Genomic DNA, 14,292 nt, shown 5'->3' on the forward strand with positions numbered 1-14,292 from the left:
ATTAGCTAGTCATATTCTGCTAGGAGTTTCAGTTCTCACTTTTAATGATTTCTTTAATATTTTTAAAGGGACCACACAGATGCTTCCAAAATGTTGAACCGCGAGAAGGAATAGAGAGTTTCTCTAACATGCTGATATCGATATGGTCTGCAGACTATTTTGGTAAGTGAAAAGAACTGTAAAATGGCATGCTATTTTGGGGGGAAGGGAGGTAGAATGGGAGAGAAATAGGAATATGGTTGTGCATGTATCCGTGTATTTGCTTATATTTGTGAAGAAGACACACTGGAAATATAATCCAAAAATTATTCAAGTGCTTATCCATGGGGAAAGAGCGAGCCCAGGGTCAAATAGGGATGGAAGAAGGAATTCTCTGAATGTATTTTGTAATCTAATTTTGGCTTTGGAAACATTCATGTTTCAAATGATGAAAACAGAAAAATAAAGCAAAAGAAGACGATTATAGGCAGAAGACACATACCTGTCATGCATTTTTTTTTTTTTTTTTAGTTTTTTCCTCTTTTATTCTGAGGAAAGGATTTGAGACAGATTTAATCAGAGCACAGATATATGCCTTATCCGGACATAATGCCCTTTTACATTTTATTTTTATATAAAAAATTTTTTTTTCCTATAATTGCTAGAGAATATGGGGAACCTCTTGCCGGGTCAGTTTTTTAACCTGATGGCCTTGTGTATTGATAACTAACTTTGTGTCTGAAAAATGACTAAAAAACCAAGAGTAAGCTTTGAGATGGATTCTGCTTATGCCACTCAAAAATACCACCACCACTAGCCCCTGACCTTCAGGATTCTGGAAGCAGGCTACTTTATAGAGGTGAGCACATGATGGTTTGCTGACTTGTATTTGACTCATCATGGTGACACACAAAGGATACAGGCTCTGCAAACCTTAGGTCAGGTAATTCCTAATGAATTGAATGGAATGGAGATGTAACTGAGATTAAAATACAGCAACTTTTGGCAGGTCCTGTGTCAGGCTTCCAGCTCTGTGGGGAGTCTGCTTCTCCCTCTCAACTTCTCCTCTCTCATGCCCTCTCTCTCTCAAATAAATTAATAAATCTTTAAAAAATAAAAAATAAAAAAATCTTTAAAAAATAAAAAACGTCTTAAAAAAAAATAACAACCTCTTGTAACCCCTTTTCCTCTCTTTAACTTCTGCGTTCTTGTTTTTAATTAATCTCTGCGCCCAGCGTGGGGCTCAAACTCACAACTCCAAGATCAAGAGTTGCAAGCTGTACTGACTGAGGCAGGTGTCCCTGCTGTTGCTTGTTTTTTTTTTTTAATGACCAGAATAGCATAAAATGCATATTATTAAAATAGTTAATAAAGCTTAAATTTTTATTCTTGCTACCTATCCAAGGTCAAAAGTCTGTTTTTTTTAAAAAAGCCATTTTAACATATCATGTGTTTCACAAAGATTTCCTGTGTAATTCCAGCTCACTTTGATATTTTCTTTTCTACTTATTATAGAGAGCTGCATCTTTCACTTTCTAATATGTGTCTGATATCTACCACAAAATATTGAATTTCCTGAGATTAGGAACTATTTAAAATACTACCATCTTTTTTCACTTCCCATGTCTCCCCACCACTCCTGGGACAATGACAGATACTAAGTAATGTGTTTTGAATCGAATTTTCTAAAAGTGTTTTATGTTTAATCTCCAAGTTTAGTCTCCAAGGGTATGAATCCTTTTCGTTGTATAGTTAGTAGTGACTGGACATCCTTAGCATGTTGATAATATGGAGAAATCAGGTTTTGTCATTTCTCAGACTTTACTATCCCAGAGAAGAGGCAGACAAACAATAGTTCTATTGTTACTGCATTTTAATTGAGTCTATTAATTTGACTAATTAAGGTATTAATTAATCAAATTCATAGCACAGTGTCACCTTCACATCAAGTAGCTAGCTTATCCCTGAATTCCTACATCTCCTCCAGATCATTTTTATATTTGAAAAGGTGCCTGATTTCAAAGTGATATCCTGCAACACTACATAATTTCTCTTGTGACTCCATAGATTTAGTGGTTGGACAAGGTAGTAATGAAACCAGTGCTATTTCAATCTCTATGTAGATTGGCTCACTTTGTTTTAATCCATTTAGCAACCTCTTTGGAGTGCCTACTGTGTGCCAGACATGGTGCGAGGTACCGGCTATGTAGTATTGAACAGAAAAACACCATCTTCCTAAAACTGAAAACAACTTGAGATGTCTTCTCTCTCTGCTGCTCCAACTCAAAGCCGTACTGAAGGCTCCAGCCAATGCAATCAGGCAAGAAGAAGAGATAAAAGGTAGACACACTGGAAAGAAAAAGTATTTTTTTATTTGCAGATGATGAGATAGTTCAGATAGAAAACCTCAGAGATTTTTTTTTTTTTAAGATTTTATCTATTTGAGAGAGAGAGGGAGTGAGAGAGAGAGAGAGAGAGAGAGAGCCAGCACACCAGCAGGAGGAGGGGCAGGCTCAGATGAGCAGGGAGCCTGAAGACATGGGGCTCAATCCCAGGACCCTGAGATCATAACCTGAGCCAAATTCAAGAGTCGGATGCTCAATCGATTGAGCCACCCGGGTGCCCCAACAGTCTTTAGCTTTTAATTACAGTGATTGGTCTACACGTTAGCTTCCTGGGAGTGCTATAACAAAGGACCACAATGTAGTCTCTCAAAGATCTGGGTGGTAGAAATCCAACATCAAGGTTATGGGCTGTGAATGCTTCCTTGGAATCTTCTGGGAAAGAATCCTTTTTTGTGCCTTTTTACAATTATTAATTATTTTTATTAACATATAATGTATTATTTGCCCCATGAGTACAGGTCTGTGAATCGTCAGACTTACACACTTCACAGCACTCACCATATCACATACCTTCCCCGATGTCCATAACCCAGCCACCCTCTCCAGACCCCTCCCTCCCCCCAGCAACCCTCAGTTTGTTTTGTGAGGTTAAAAGTCTCTTACGGTTTGCCTCCCTCCCGATCCCATCTTGTTTCATTTTTTCCTTCCTTACCCCCCAAACCCCCCACCCTGCCTCTCAAATTCTTCATGTCAGGGAGATCATATGATAATTGTCTTTCTCTGATTGACTTATTTCGCTAAGCATAATACCCTCTAGTTCCATCCATGTCATTGCAAATGGCAAGATTTGGGGGCTTTTTGGATGGCTGCAGAGTATTCCATTGTATATATATACCACATCTTCTTTATCCATTCATCTGCTGATGGACACCAATGTTCTTTCCGTAGTTTGGCTATTGTGGACGTTGCTACTATAAACATTCGGGTGCATGTGCCCCCCACCCTTTTTAAAAGATTTTATTTCTTTTTGAGAGAGAAAGTGAGCATGCGAGAGAGAGACCATGAGCAGGAGGGAGGATCGGTGGTGAGGGAGAGGGAAAATTCTCAAGCAGACTCCCTTCCCTGCTGAGCACGGAATCCCAGGCAGGCCTCCATCCCAGGACCCTGACTGAGATCATGACCTGAGCCAAAGACAGACGCTTAACGGACTGAGCCACTCAGGCGCCCAACCTCAGAGATTCTGTAAGAAAGCTACTAGCCTGCTTCCCTCTCTCTCTCTCTGCCTGTCTCTCCATCTACTTGTGATTTCTCTCTGTCAAATAAATAAATAAAATCTTTAAAAAAAAAAAAAAAAAAAAGAAAGCTACTAGAACTATGACATGAGCTTAGCAAGGTCACAGGATACAAAGGCATTTACAATACTCAATTGTGTTTATTTATACTAGCAGTGAAAAATTAGCAGTTGAAATTTAAAAACCATCACTGACAACAGTATTAAAATTCATGAAACATTTAGGGATAGATCTAATAAAAAATGTTGAAAACTGTAAAACATTAGGAGTTCAAAAGAGACCTAACTAAATGGAGAAGTGTGATAGATTAATGGACCAGAAAGCATTGTTAAGATATCAATGCTCCCCAAAGTGGTCTACAGATTACACAGAATCCCAGTCAGATCCTTTGGAAAAAGAAAAGGCACAGGACTGAGGCCAGCCAAAGCAACTTTGAAGGAGAACAGAACTGGAGGACCCAAACTACCTGATTTCAAGACTTACTGAAAAGCCACCATAATCACCCCAGTGTGCCTTAGGTGAAACACACAAAGCAATGGAGTAAAGTAAAGAATCAGAAATAGACCTTCATATACACAGTCAATTGATTTTTCACAGAAATGGCAAGGTAATTAAATGGAGATGGAATAATATTTTCAGCAAGCATTGCTGGGACAAAATAATGACCTGTGAGCCATACTTCATGGCATGAAGTCAATTTAATAAAAATAAGTAAAATTAAGTAAACATAGATCAAAGATTTAATACAATAACCACAATACTTCTAGATAAACACTTAGGAGAAAATCTTTGTGACCATAGGTTAGCCAAAGATTTCTTAGACACAACATCAAAAGTGCAAACCACATAGAGAAACATTCGTAAATTAAACTTCACAATTCAAAAACTTCTGCTCTTCCAAAGCTCTTGTTAGGAAAAGTAAGAAGAGGGGCGCCTGGATGGCTCTGTCAGTTAAATGGCTGCCTTTGGCTTGGGTTGTGGTCCCAGGCTCCTGGGATTGAGTCCCTCACTGGGCTCCCTGCTCAGTGGAGAGCCTGCTTCTCTCTCTCCCTCTGCTTGCTGCTCTGCCTACTGTATCTACTACTCTATCTCTCTGTCAAAAAAATAAATAAAATCTTAAAAAAAAAAAAAGTAAGAAGACTAGCCATGGATTGGGAAGAAATATTTACAAAATATGTATCTGATAAAGGGGTTGTATCAAGAATGTAAGTATCTTTTCAAAACATAGTAATAGAAATACAAATAACTCAAAGTCATGTGTCTTCATAAACATATGAAAGGACTCTCACCTTTGTTACTTATAAGGGAAATGTGCCTTAACATGACCAAACACCTACTAGAATGGCTAAAATGTAAAATTAGGGCAAAAGCACCCAAGAGCTAGGGAGGTTACGGAGCAAAAGGAACTCACATACATCATGTTGGGAGTGCAAAATGGTACAGTCACTTTGGAAAATGGTTTGACAGCTTCTCATAAACTCAAATATACACTTACCAAACAGCCCAACAATTCCACTCCCGGGTATTTACCCAAGAGAAATGAAAACATATGTTCACAAAAAGACCTGCATACAAGTGTTTATAGCAACTTATTCGTGATGACCCAAACCTGGAAGCAACCCAAAAAACCATGAACTGATGAATGGTTAAACAAGCTGTGATATATCCATACTGTGAAATCCTACTCCCAACAAATAAACCAGGCTACTGAAACACAGTACGGTTGAATCTCAAGAGGAGTAACTCAGAATGATATCCTCTCACATACCCTACCAAAAACATAAACTGTAGGGACAGAAATTGAACGAGTTGCCGGAGCCCGGGGGTGTGGTGGGAGAGCTTAAAGGAGCCATTACAAAGTAGTGCAAGAAAACTTTCTGGGTGATAGAAATATTTTACATTTTGACGTTGGTTGTGGTTATACAACTCCTAGAACTGTCTACCTAAGAAGGGTGAAATCTCAATATATATATATTTAAATTACGTCTTTACAAACCGACTTTTTAAAATAGGCTCCATGCGCAGCCTGGACCCCAACGCAGGGCCTGAACTCATGACCCTGAGATCAAGACCTGAGTGGAGATGGAGAGTTGGAGGCCGGGTGGCTCAGTCGGTTGAGCATGGGGCTCTTGATTTCAGTTTAGGTCAAGATCTCAGGGTGCTGAGATCGAGCGCAGTATTGTGCTCTGCACTCAGAGCAGAGCCTGCTTGAGGATTCTCTCTCCCTCGCCCCTCCCACACTCTCTCAAATAGATAAGTAAATCTTGAAACAACAACAACAACAACCAAAAACAAGTCAGACACTTGGCTGAGCTGCCCAGGTGCTGCAGTATAAACCTACTTTAAATAAAACATATGAGCACATTTAAACAAAATAAAATAAAACAATCCCTTCCTTTGCGGAAGAGCCGTTAATCAAATAAGCACACACATAAATATACAATTGCATGGCATTTGCTGGCCATCTCCTATCATAAAGAAGGGCTGGATAAGGAAGTTTACAATTTATGTTTAAATACTAAATCAACCCAGTTAATTTGCTTTAGAATTTGCACAGGGTCTTCTATCTGCTATACTACTAACAGTAGCTAATATTTACGGCCATTTTCCCAAATGCCGGTTGCTGCGCTAGATTCTTTATACATATCATCTCATTTAATCCTCAAAGTAATTCTATGAATTTGCTACTTTTACCCCCACCCCACCCCACTTTTTTTTTTTTTTTTTTTGCAGTGGAAGCATAAACACAAAGGTTAAGTAAGCAAATTTCTAAGGTCTCACAACTAATAATCAAAGGGGTTGGTGCTCAACGCACATTTACCTGACTGAAAGCCCTTGACCCCCATGCCAGGGCTTCATGATGGGGTGTGCTTAAAATGCAGAGTCTTTGCCCTTCCGCAGAGACTGGGACTCAGCCTGAAGAGTGGGATCATCCTGGAGGCTTCATTCACAATCCCCCAGGACATGCTGGCGTATCCACCCCTAACCGACGGTCTGAATGGCTAGTAGAGTTTCGAGGACCATGAAGATTTAGAATCACAAAACAGCGAGGCTGGACAGCATTTTAGAAATTATTTCGTTCAACTGTGTATCCAGCGCTTTTGTTTACAAGAGACTGGAGAAAGCAATGGGCTCCAGGAGGGAGAGCAGTGGTGCTGGGAGTGTCTCAGAAACGGGACATGAAGGATAGCCTGGGAGAGGACACAGCGGAAGGGGAGTCAAGGTCACAAGCCAGAGCGCTGACCGGGAAGAGGGGGCTGACTTGGTAATAACTTCCCGCTGGCCTCTCTCTGGTGCTGCATTATTAGCAAAGTACTTTTTACATAAATTACATTCATTTGTCACAATGAACTTATGATAAGGCATATTAGTTGTTTTCCTTTGTTTGGAAATAAGAGAGACTGACTTACGCTAGTCTAAGGCTACCAGCAGGACTCTCTCCATCCCTAAATCACTATTCCTCTTCTCTCTCTTCCTTCTCCCCTCTCTCCCTGCCATCTTCCCTTCCTTCCTTCTCTCTCTGCTGTCCTCCTCTGCCTTGCTGGTGCAGATCGTGAGTGGAAAATGTCCATCCACAACTCATGGGCTTAGGTGTCAGGTCTCTTTTGCTCCCAGGTCTGTGATTCCAAAGAATGGTCCCTACATGGGCCAGGTTGGTCAGCTGTCCATCCTGATTCAATGAGATGAGTTGGGGCATGGGATCCTCTTGTCCACAACGATCCCTGGGAGCTCCAGAGAGGAAAGCCGGCAGACGACAGGTATCTAGCACATGGCCCTCTGCCCCTTGGTTAGGTTACATACATACACATATCACCCATATCTACAAGTTTTTAAAGACGTCTCTGCCTTACAAGGTCTAATTATTCTTGTTAAAACTGCAAATGTACATTCTTTTCAACAGACAGCAACTCAAGGTAATGCTCAGCCACTCTATAGAACAGAGGTTCACAGTTCATAGATTGTCTCACCTTTTGCCATATAAGGGGATGTCCTCAGGTTCCAGGGATTAGGTGTCCTGAGATGCCATTTCTTAGCCTATCACAAGTGACTTCATTCCAAAACAGCGCAATTAATTTTAATGATACATTTTTGACCTAATGTATCCGAAATATTGCTGTCAGACATGTAATCAATATAAAAATATCAATGATTTATTTTACACTCTTTTGTCCTGCTAAGCTTTCCAATTCCAGTGCATATGCCCAAGCTCCCTGTTCTCTCTGCATCCGGTGGGGAAGAGCTCTTGGGCCGGGGTACAGCTGCACACAATCAGGGCTCATGCTCCAGCACAGGGACCCCATTGGACTCTTGTTTTACAGGGGAAGAGTGACTTTGGGAACTAGACATCCCTGGAGCACTGACCCAAGGGCCCTCTGTCCCATACCCGGAGACCTTGTGTCTGTCTCGTCACAGGGGAAGCTGAATCTGGGTGCAGCCTTGTTTTCTGCACGTGAGAACATCCTAGCAGGGCTGAGTCCTTGGCTCTACGACTTCATTGTCAGGAAATGGAAATGTCAGGGAAGCACCCCTGGTTGTTCACTGGGGAGTCCTCCTTGTCTGCACAGCTGAAAATGGCGACCCAGGATTAGGTCTCCCTGATTCCAAAGCCAGTTCTCCCAGCCACTCTTCTCTTCCGCTCCTGCTGGCTTGACCATAATCATGCAGGGTTCGAGCCGGGGCCACCTCCCAAGGTGGGCTGAGCAAGGGGGTTGCTTAAGAAGGCAGCCCCAAATTGGACTGAGGTAGGACAGCAGGCAGGCAGGGCCGGGATCCCTGGTGGGGCAGGGATTGGGACACTCCAGGGTGTGGTCCCTGTGGCCGAGGTAAAGAATGGAGCTTCTGGAGACGCCCACTTGGCCTGGCCCAAAGTGGAGGCGGTGGCTGGGGCAGCTCACAGAGAAACTTGTTTTGGACGAAGGTGAACTGCTAAGTTGTTTGTTTTTTGATGAACTTTCCCACCCAAGAATGTTCCAGTCATGTCTTAAAAGGCTTAGTCCCCCCACAGGTCTGGTTTTCCTGAGTCAGTGATTTTGTCTCCTTCTGTCTAAGAATCCTGCCAGTTTGTCTCCCCAAGAGTGTTTTGTTCGCGGACTGGGGCTCAAGTGACTCTGGATAGAGACTGAGTCTCCACAGCCTTTGGTTAGTCATTTTCCAATTCCTTCCAGCGCTGGGGCCTCAGGTGGGCATCTGACCTGAGCATAACAGTAACGAACCCCATCAGCTCCAGTCGCTGGGGTGTCTGCCCAGAACAGGTATCCGTGACAGGCCTTATCTTGGGATGGCTTGGCCGCCTACCAGCCCAGGGTTGCTGCTTGCTGGAGACTCCACCCAGAAGGAAAGGATGTCTTTTTCCCAGTGGTTTCCAAGGACTCTGCCCAGCATTCATACGGCGTGTGTACAGGGATCCGCTGCATGTGTGCTCACCTTTCCTGGACGTGTCCATGCAGAACATGTGGCCCAGAACTCAGAGTGTGCAGATGAGTAACAAGTGAGATTTGATGTCGATCTGTTGTATGACAGCTTCCAACTCAAAATGTGGGACAAGTTCATTGGGTTTGTTTTCCCAGGGTTTCTCGGACTCTTTCCCACAAAATTCAGTATATTTAAATTTGTCAAGTCCCCCGACAGCCCTAATGTCATTAAAGGTAAGATTGATTGTGTTTTCTGAACCCCAAATCCTGTTTGTGGCTACTTTTCAAAGTCAGTCTGATAGGTGTAATTTGGAGGCAGAAATACTGAAGTGTTAGCCGGTCTATAAAAACAACAGTATACACATGATTGGGATATGAGCTGTCTAAGCCACATTTAGGGCCCTTGATGGTTCTTCCTAAAGATAGTTAAGTCCAATCCTCTTCATCCCATATGTATGTGACAGCAGCAAACTCTGAGATAGGTGAGCCAATGACATTCTTTCTGGCTGGCGTAATCCCCTTGTCTTCCTTTTGACGGTGGAGAGGCTTGGGCACGGCGGTGGGAGATCTACAAAGATGAAGGGCCAGGAAGAAAGGCAGGGTGTGGAAAGGAGCTAGACAAATAATAATTAGTAATAAAACAACAGGCACAGCAGGAGGTAGTATTTTTCAATCACACACCTTGTGCCATGGAAGGCTTGGAGTTTTGTACTAATACCTCATACATTCATTCATTCATTTATTCATTCATCCCTTTATTCAATCTCTCAACAGTTATTAACATATCAAGCAACATTCTGGGTGCCAAGGATCTAGGAAGGAATGCTCCAAATTCATTGCTCTCAAGGAGCTTACATTCTAGCAGGGGAGAGACAGCAAACAAATGTATAATGCCAAGTAGACAAGTGCTGAAAAAAACCTGAGCACAGGACAGAGGGGGACAGAGGTTGGTATGGAGACTTCCTTCCCATGAGTAGGTGTCTGTTGCCTTTGCAGGCAGAGGGAATAGCTGCCCTGAGCCCGGGAAGGGCTTGGCAGGTAGAGGGAAAGAGCAAGGAAGGAGAGCTTGGGGGTGAGGTCCAGGGGGTACCTGGGGATCTGAGTGAAGTGGGGAAGCCGTTGGGGATTTTTGAGCAGGGACATGTCTGATGTGGACTTCAAAGCAGTCATACTACTTGCCTAGTGGAAAAAGGTTTGGTTGGGGGTAAGGGTGGGAGCAGAGAGGCCAGTTATGGTGCTACTGCATATGGCGCCACCTTGCCTTGGAGGGAGATGGTAATGGCTTGGAGCCACGAGCTGAGATCGGAGGATCTAAGAAGTAGTGGGAAGAAGTAGTGGGTTCCAGAGACACTCTGAAGTTATGGAGGCAGTATTTGCTGATGGATTTGGATGTGAGAGCAAGAGAGGAGGTGTGTCTTGACTTGCTAGCCCAAATGAGCACTACCACTTACTGCCACGGGATGCACAGGAGAAGGGGCACATCTGGGGATGAAAAATCAAAGAGTTTGGTGCAACACGCCAACTTCGTGATGCTTGTTAGACATTAAGTGGAGACGTTACAGAGAGCGCTGCGTGACTACATTAGTTTGGAGCTCAGTCGGGAGGCTCGGTTTGAGATTCAAGAGTCCTCAGCCAAGGGCTGCTATGTGGAATCCCAGCTCCAGATGAGGCCATCCCGGGAGTGAGAAGATCCTCTGACCTGTGTGAGGAGGGAAGGGACACATGCTGGGGGAGTTGAGAGAGGTAAGAGGAAAACGGGGGTGGGGCACGTGGTGGGGGACAATAAGTCAACGGAGTGTCCAACCATGTCAACTGCACTAAGAAACTGACTAAGATGAAGACAGAATTGACCACAGGGCTTAGCAGCATGTCTTTCATCTCAAAAGCTTACGGGGTGGGCTCTATGATTATCCACTTTATTCTCAAGGAAGCCACAACTCAGAGAGGCTCAGTAACTCCGCCAAGGCTGACAGAGTCAGCGATGGACCCGGATGCCACCCCAGCTAAGCCCTGAGGCTCCCTGCTCTGTGCCAGGACTCCTCCGGAAGCACACATCCCCCTTCTTACTGCCAGTGTGGGAGTCCTGGGCTTTTTAGCTCACCTCCCAGGCAAACGGTGAAAGTGCTCCAGGAAAGAAGCCTATCTCAGCTCCATTTGGAAGATGACAGATTATTGGAGAATCTTCTGAATGATTCAAAAAGAGGACGGAGTGAGGATAATGCAGAGCATTTTGGAGAAGCCTGCTTTACCACTTATCTTCAGTCGAAGCTTATGATTGCTTTAAAAATGTCTTATTAGTATGAGAGAGAGAGAAAAGAAAGAAGCTGAAAATAAAAAGTGTTTACACCAAAAAACGGAGTGGAGGATTTGTAGGCTTTGCTGACTGCAGGCTACAAAACAGATTTGTGGGTGAAATCTAAGCTCTTTGTGTGTGTTCTTTTCCATTTCCTCTCTTTTATGCTTAATGCCCATTAAAGAAAAGCTAATTAAGACACTATAGGAGTAACATAAGTAACCTTCATCCCTAAATAATGTTATCTATTGACTGCAAAATATTTCGCGTGAAAAGCATTTTCCGGCTTTTTTGAGACAAAAAAAAAATTAGCTAATGTATTGCCCTACTTTGTACGATTATTTTCTGCCTGTATATTCTTAAAATTAGTAATTCTCTGAACATAGATTTTCAAATCTGGGTTTCCCAACCCAAAAATCGAATGGGTTTACAGTAAGTGTATTTTATAGGCTCTAGATGCCAAGGCAGATTTTAGACGATAGTTATGAAATAAAAGACTCTTTTTAAAAAAGATTTTATTTATTTATTTATTTGAGAGCGAGAGCACGTGTGTACGAGAGCAGGGGGAGTGGCAGAGAGAGAGGGTGAGAGAGAGAGACTCCTCCTGCCCATTGCAGCGCCAAGGAGGGGCTGGATCTCATGACCCTGGAGATCATGACTTGAGCCGAAATCAAGAGCCTGTTGCTTATCCAACTGACTCACCCAGGCGTCCCTAAAATGAAAGATTCTTAATTTCAGTGTGAACTAGTTTTGTCGGGCTGCCAAAGTAAATCACTGCAACTAGGTGACTTAGAACAACAGGAATTTATTCCCTCGTGGTTCTGGAGGTCTGAAACCCGAAGGCTCTAGGAGAGACTCCTTCCTTGCCTCTGTCCCCTCCTGGCAGCTGGGGGCGTTCACTGGCTTGTGCCTCCATGAACATCATCTCTGCCTGGTCAGCTTCCCTGAGTCTCTGGGTCTGGAAACCCTTTCCGTCTTTCTCTGATAAGCTCATTGTCATTGGAGTTAGGACCCACGTTAAATCCATATCTCGATTTGCGAAGACCCCTTTCTCCAAATAAGGTCACAGTCACAGGTTTGGAATTTGGGATTTGGACATATATTTTGGGGGCTACTACTCAACTGCCTGTCCAGTGTTATACCCCAAAGTAGCGGGAAGGAATCAGAGACCTAGGTCTAGGTCCTCTTCTCTCTGATGTCTGCTTTTGTAAATTTGTGCCCAACACCATGCTCAAGAGAACACATCCAAGGTGTGTGAGTAGTTTAGAGAGACACGGGAGCGATAGAGGGGGAGATGGTGCACTTTGCACTCCCTGCTGGTAGCGTCTAGGTCCCACGGAAACAGAGGGCTCTGCACCAGACCATCTGGGCTGAAAGTGACTGCCAATTACTGGCTGTGTGATTCTGGCAATATACTTAGCTTGGCTCAGTCTTCATTTGTGAAATGTGAGTCATGATACTGACCTTAGAGTGTCCCTAGGAAGATCGAAAGAAGTGCCAAACGTAAAGCCCGTAGCACAGCGCTTAGACGATTCTGTAAATGCCGGCATGGTCCTCTCACCCCAGAACCACAGTGCTTGTGTTCAGCATTTGCTTTTTACCCTTGGATCTTCCCAGCTCAGGGAGGAAGCTTGAGCCCTGGTCAGGATCCTTGTATGGTACCTTTGCCAGCTAGTTCGTTCAGGCTCTCTGTTCCTCCAAGATACTTTGAATTCACTCACCAAGTCCTTTCTCTTTTACTGTCTTTCCCTCTTGCCCAGAGACTGAGTAGCTTTTCTCAGCTGTTTGTTAGGAAGCCTGGTTTCAGTCTCAGCCACTCAATTAAGCTTCTGCACAGCACCGCGCCAGGCTGTGGGAAACAGTCCTAGCTCACAGGCCTGGGCCTCTGGCCACCACTTCCAGTGTTTCTGAGCGAGCTGACTTAGAGAGCCTGAGCTGTCTATAGTTGAAGGCTGAGAATAACAGGTTTGTTTGGCAAGTCGGAAACTGTGGGCTGAATGGGGTTGCCAGTGATGGGAATGGAAATTAGGGTCTGGAAAGAGGAGCAGCAGGCCCTTCAGTGGGTCCAGGTGGGGTCATCTTCTCAGCTGCGGTGGACAGTGGGCTGCTCCACCCAAGGAGGGGGCCCTGGGCTTGGAAACTCCGGCTCTGCATGAACCCAGCAATTGGTCTCATGTCTCTGAGCTCCAGTTTTCTCCTGTGTAAAACAAAAACAAAAACAAAAACACCCAGAAGTTTTTGGGGCACCTGTGTGGTTCAGTCAGTTAAATGTTTGACTCTTAATTTCGGCTTGGATCATGATATCCGGTTCGTGGGACTGAGCCCTGAGTCAGGCGTTGTACTCGACTCAGAGTCTACTAGGGATTCTCTCTTCCTCCCCCTCTTCTCCTCCCACTCATTCTTTCTCTCTCACAGACAAATAATAAATACGTCTTTAAAAAAACCCAAACAGACATTTTCAGTTGTTTGGGGTAAAAATAGATCACGGGCGTAAATGCAAGTGGCTTAGGTGATTACGGCAACCCCTCTGGGGCAGAGATCTTCTCTCTTTTAATAACTACTCTTCTTTTATGCATGTGGATCAGCAGTTGATGTCATGAATGCAGGTGAAGTCTATCCTAGTCAACAGGAAGGGTTTTCATGTTCAATTCCAGTCCAGAGGTTGTCTTTTCTTCACCAAGAATTAGGCGAAGGTAGAGCGTTTCTAACCTCCATGTCCTTCCAATCCCCTGGAGATCTTGTTAAAATGCAGTTGTCTTTCATTTAGCCAATCTTGTCTGGAACTTGAAATTCTGCATTTTTTAGCAAGTTCCTGATACTGATGGTGCAAGACCTTGCTTTGCGTAGGAAGGGGCCAAGTAACAGCCTGGAATTCAGCCGCTCTGATACCGTTGCCCCTTGAACAATGTGGAGCTTAGGGACGCAGAGACACCCCCATGCAGTTGGAAATCTGCTTATAACTTTTAGCTTCC

At 43.8% G+C, this 14,292-nt stretch overlaps 1 long non-coding RNA gene across 1 annotated transcript in view; it reads left to right on the forward strand.

Moving 5' to 3' along the window:
* LOC106006647 overlaps nt 1–14,292 on the forward strand; it is a 38,207-nt gene that overhangs the window by 3,552 nt on the left and 20,363 nt on the right. Inside the window, exon 2 of the long non-coding RNA XR_006607332.1 lies at nt 69–162. This is a non-coding gene — a long non-coding RNA (uncharacterized LOC106006647). The remainder of the gene's footprint in view (nt 1–68; nt 163–14,292) is intronic.

Source organism: Mustela putorius, unplaced genomic scaffold (assembly GCF_011764305.1).
Source record: "Mustela putorius furo isolate JIRA1106 unplaced genomic scaffold, ASM1176430v1.1 tig00000589_pilon_pilon_pilon, whole genome shotgun sequence".
Classification (NCBI taxonomy): domain Eukaryota; kingdom Metazoa; phylum Chordata; class Mammalia; order Carnivora; family Mustelidae; genus Mustela; species Mustela putorius.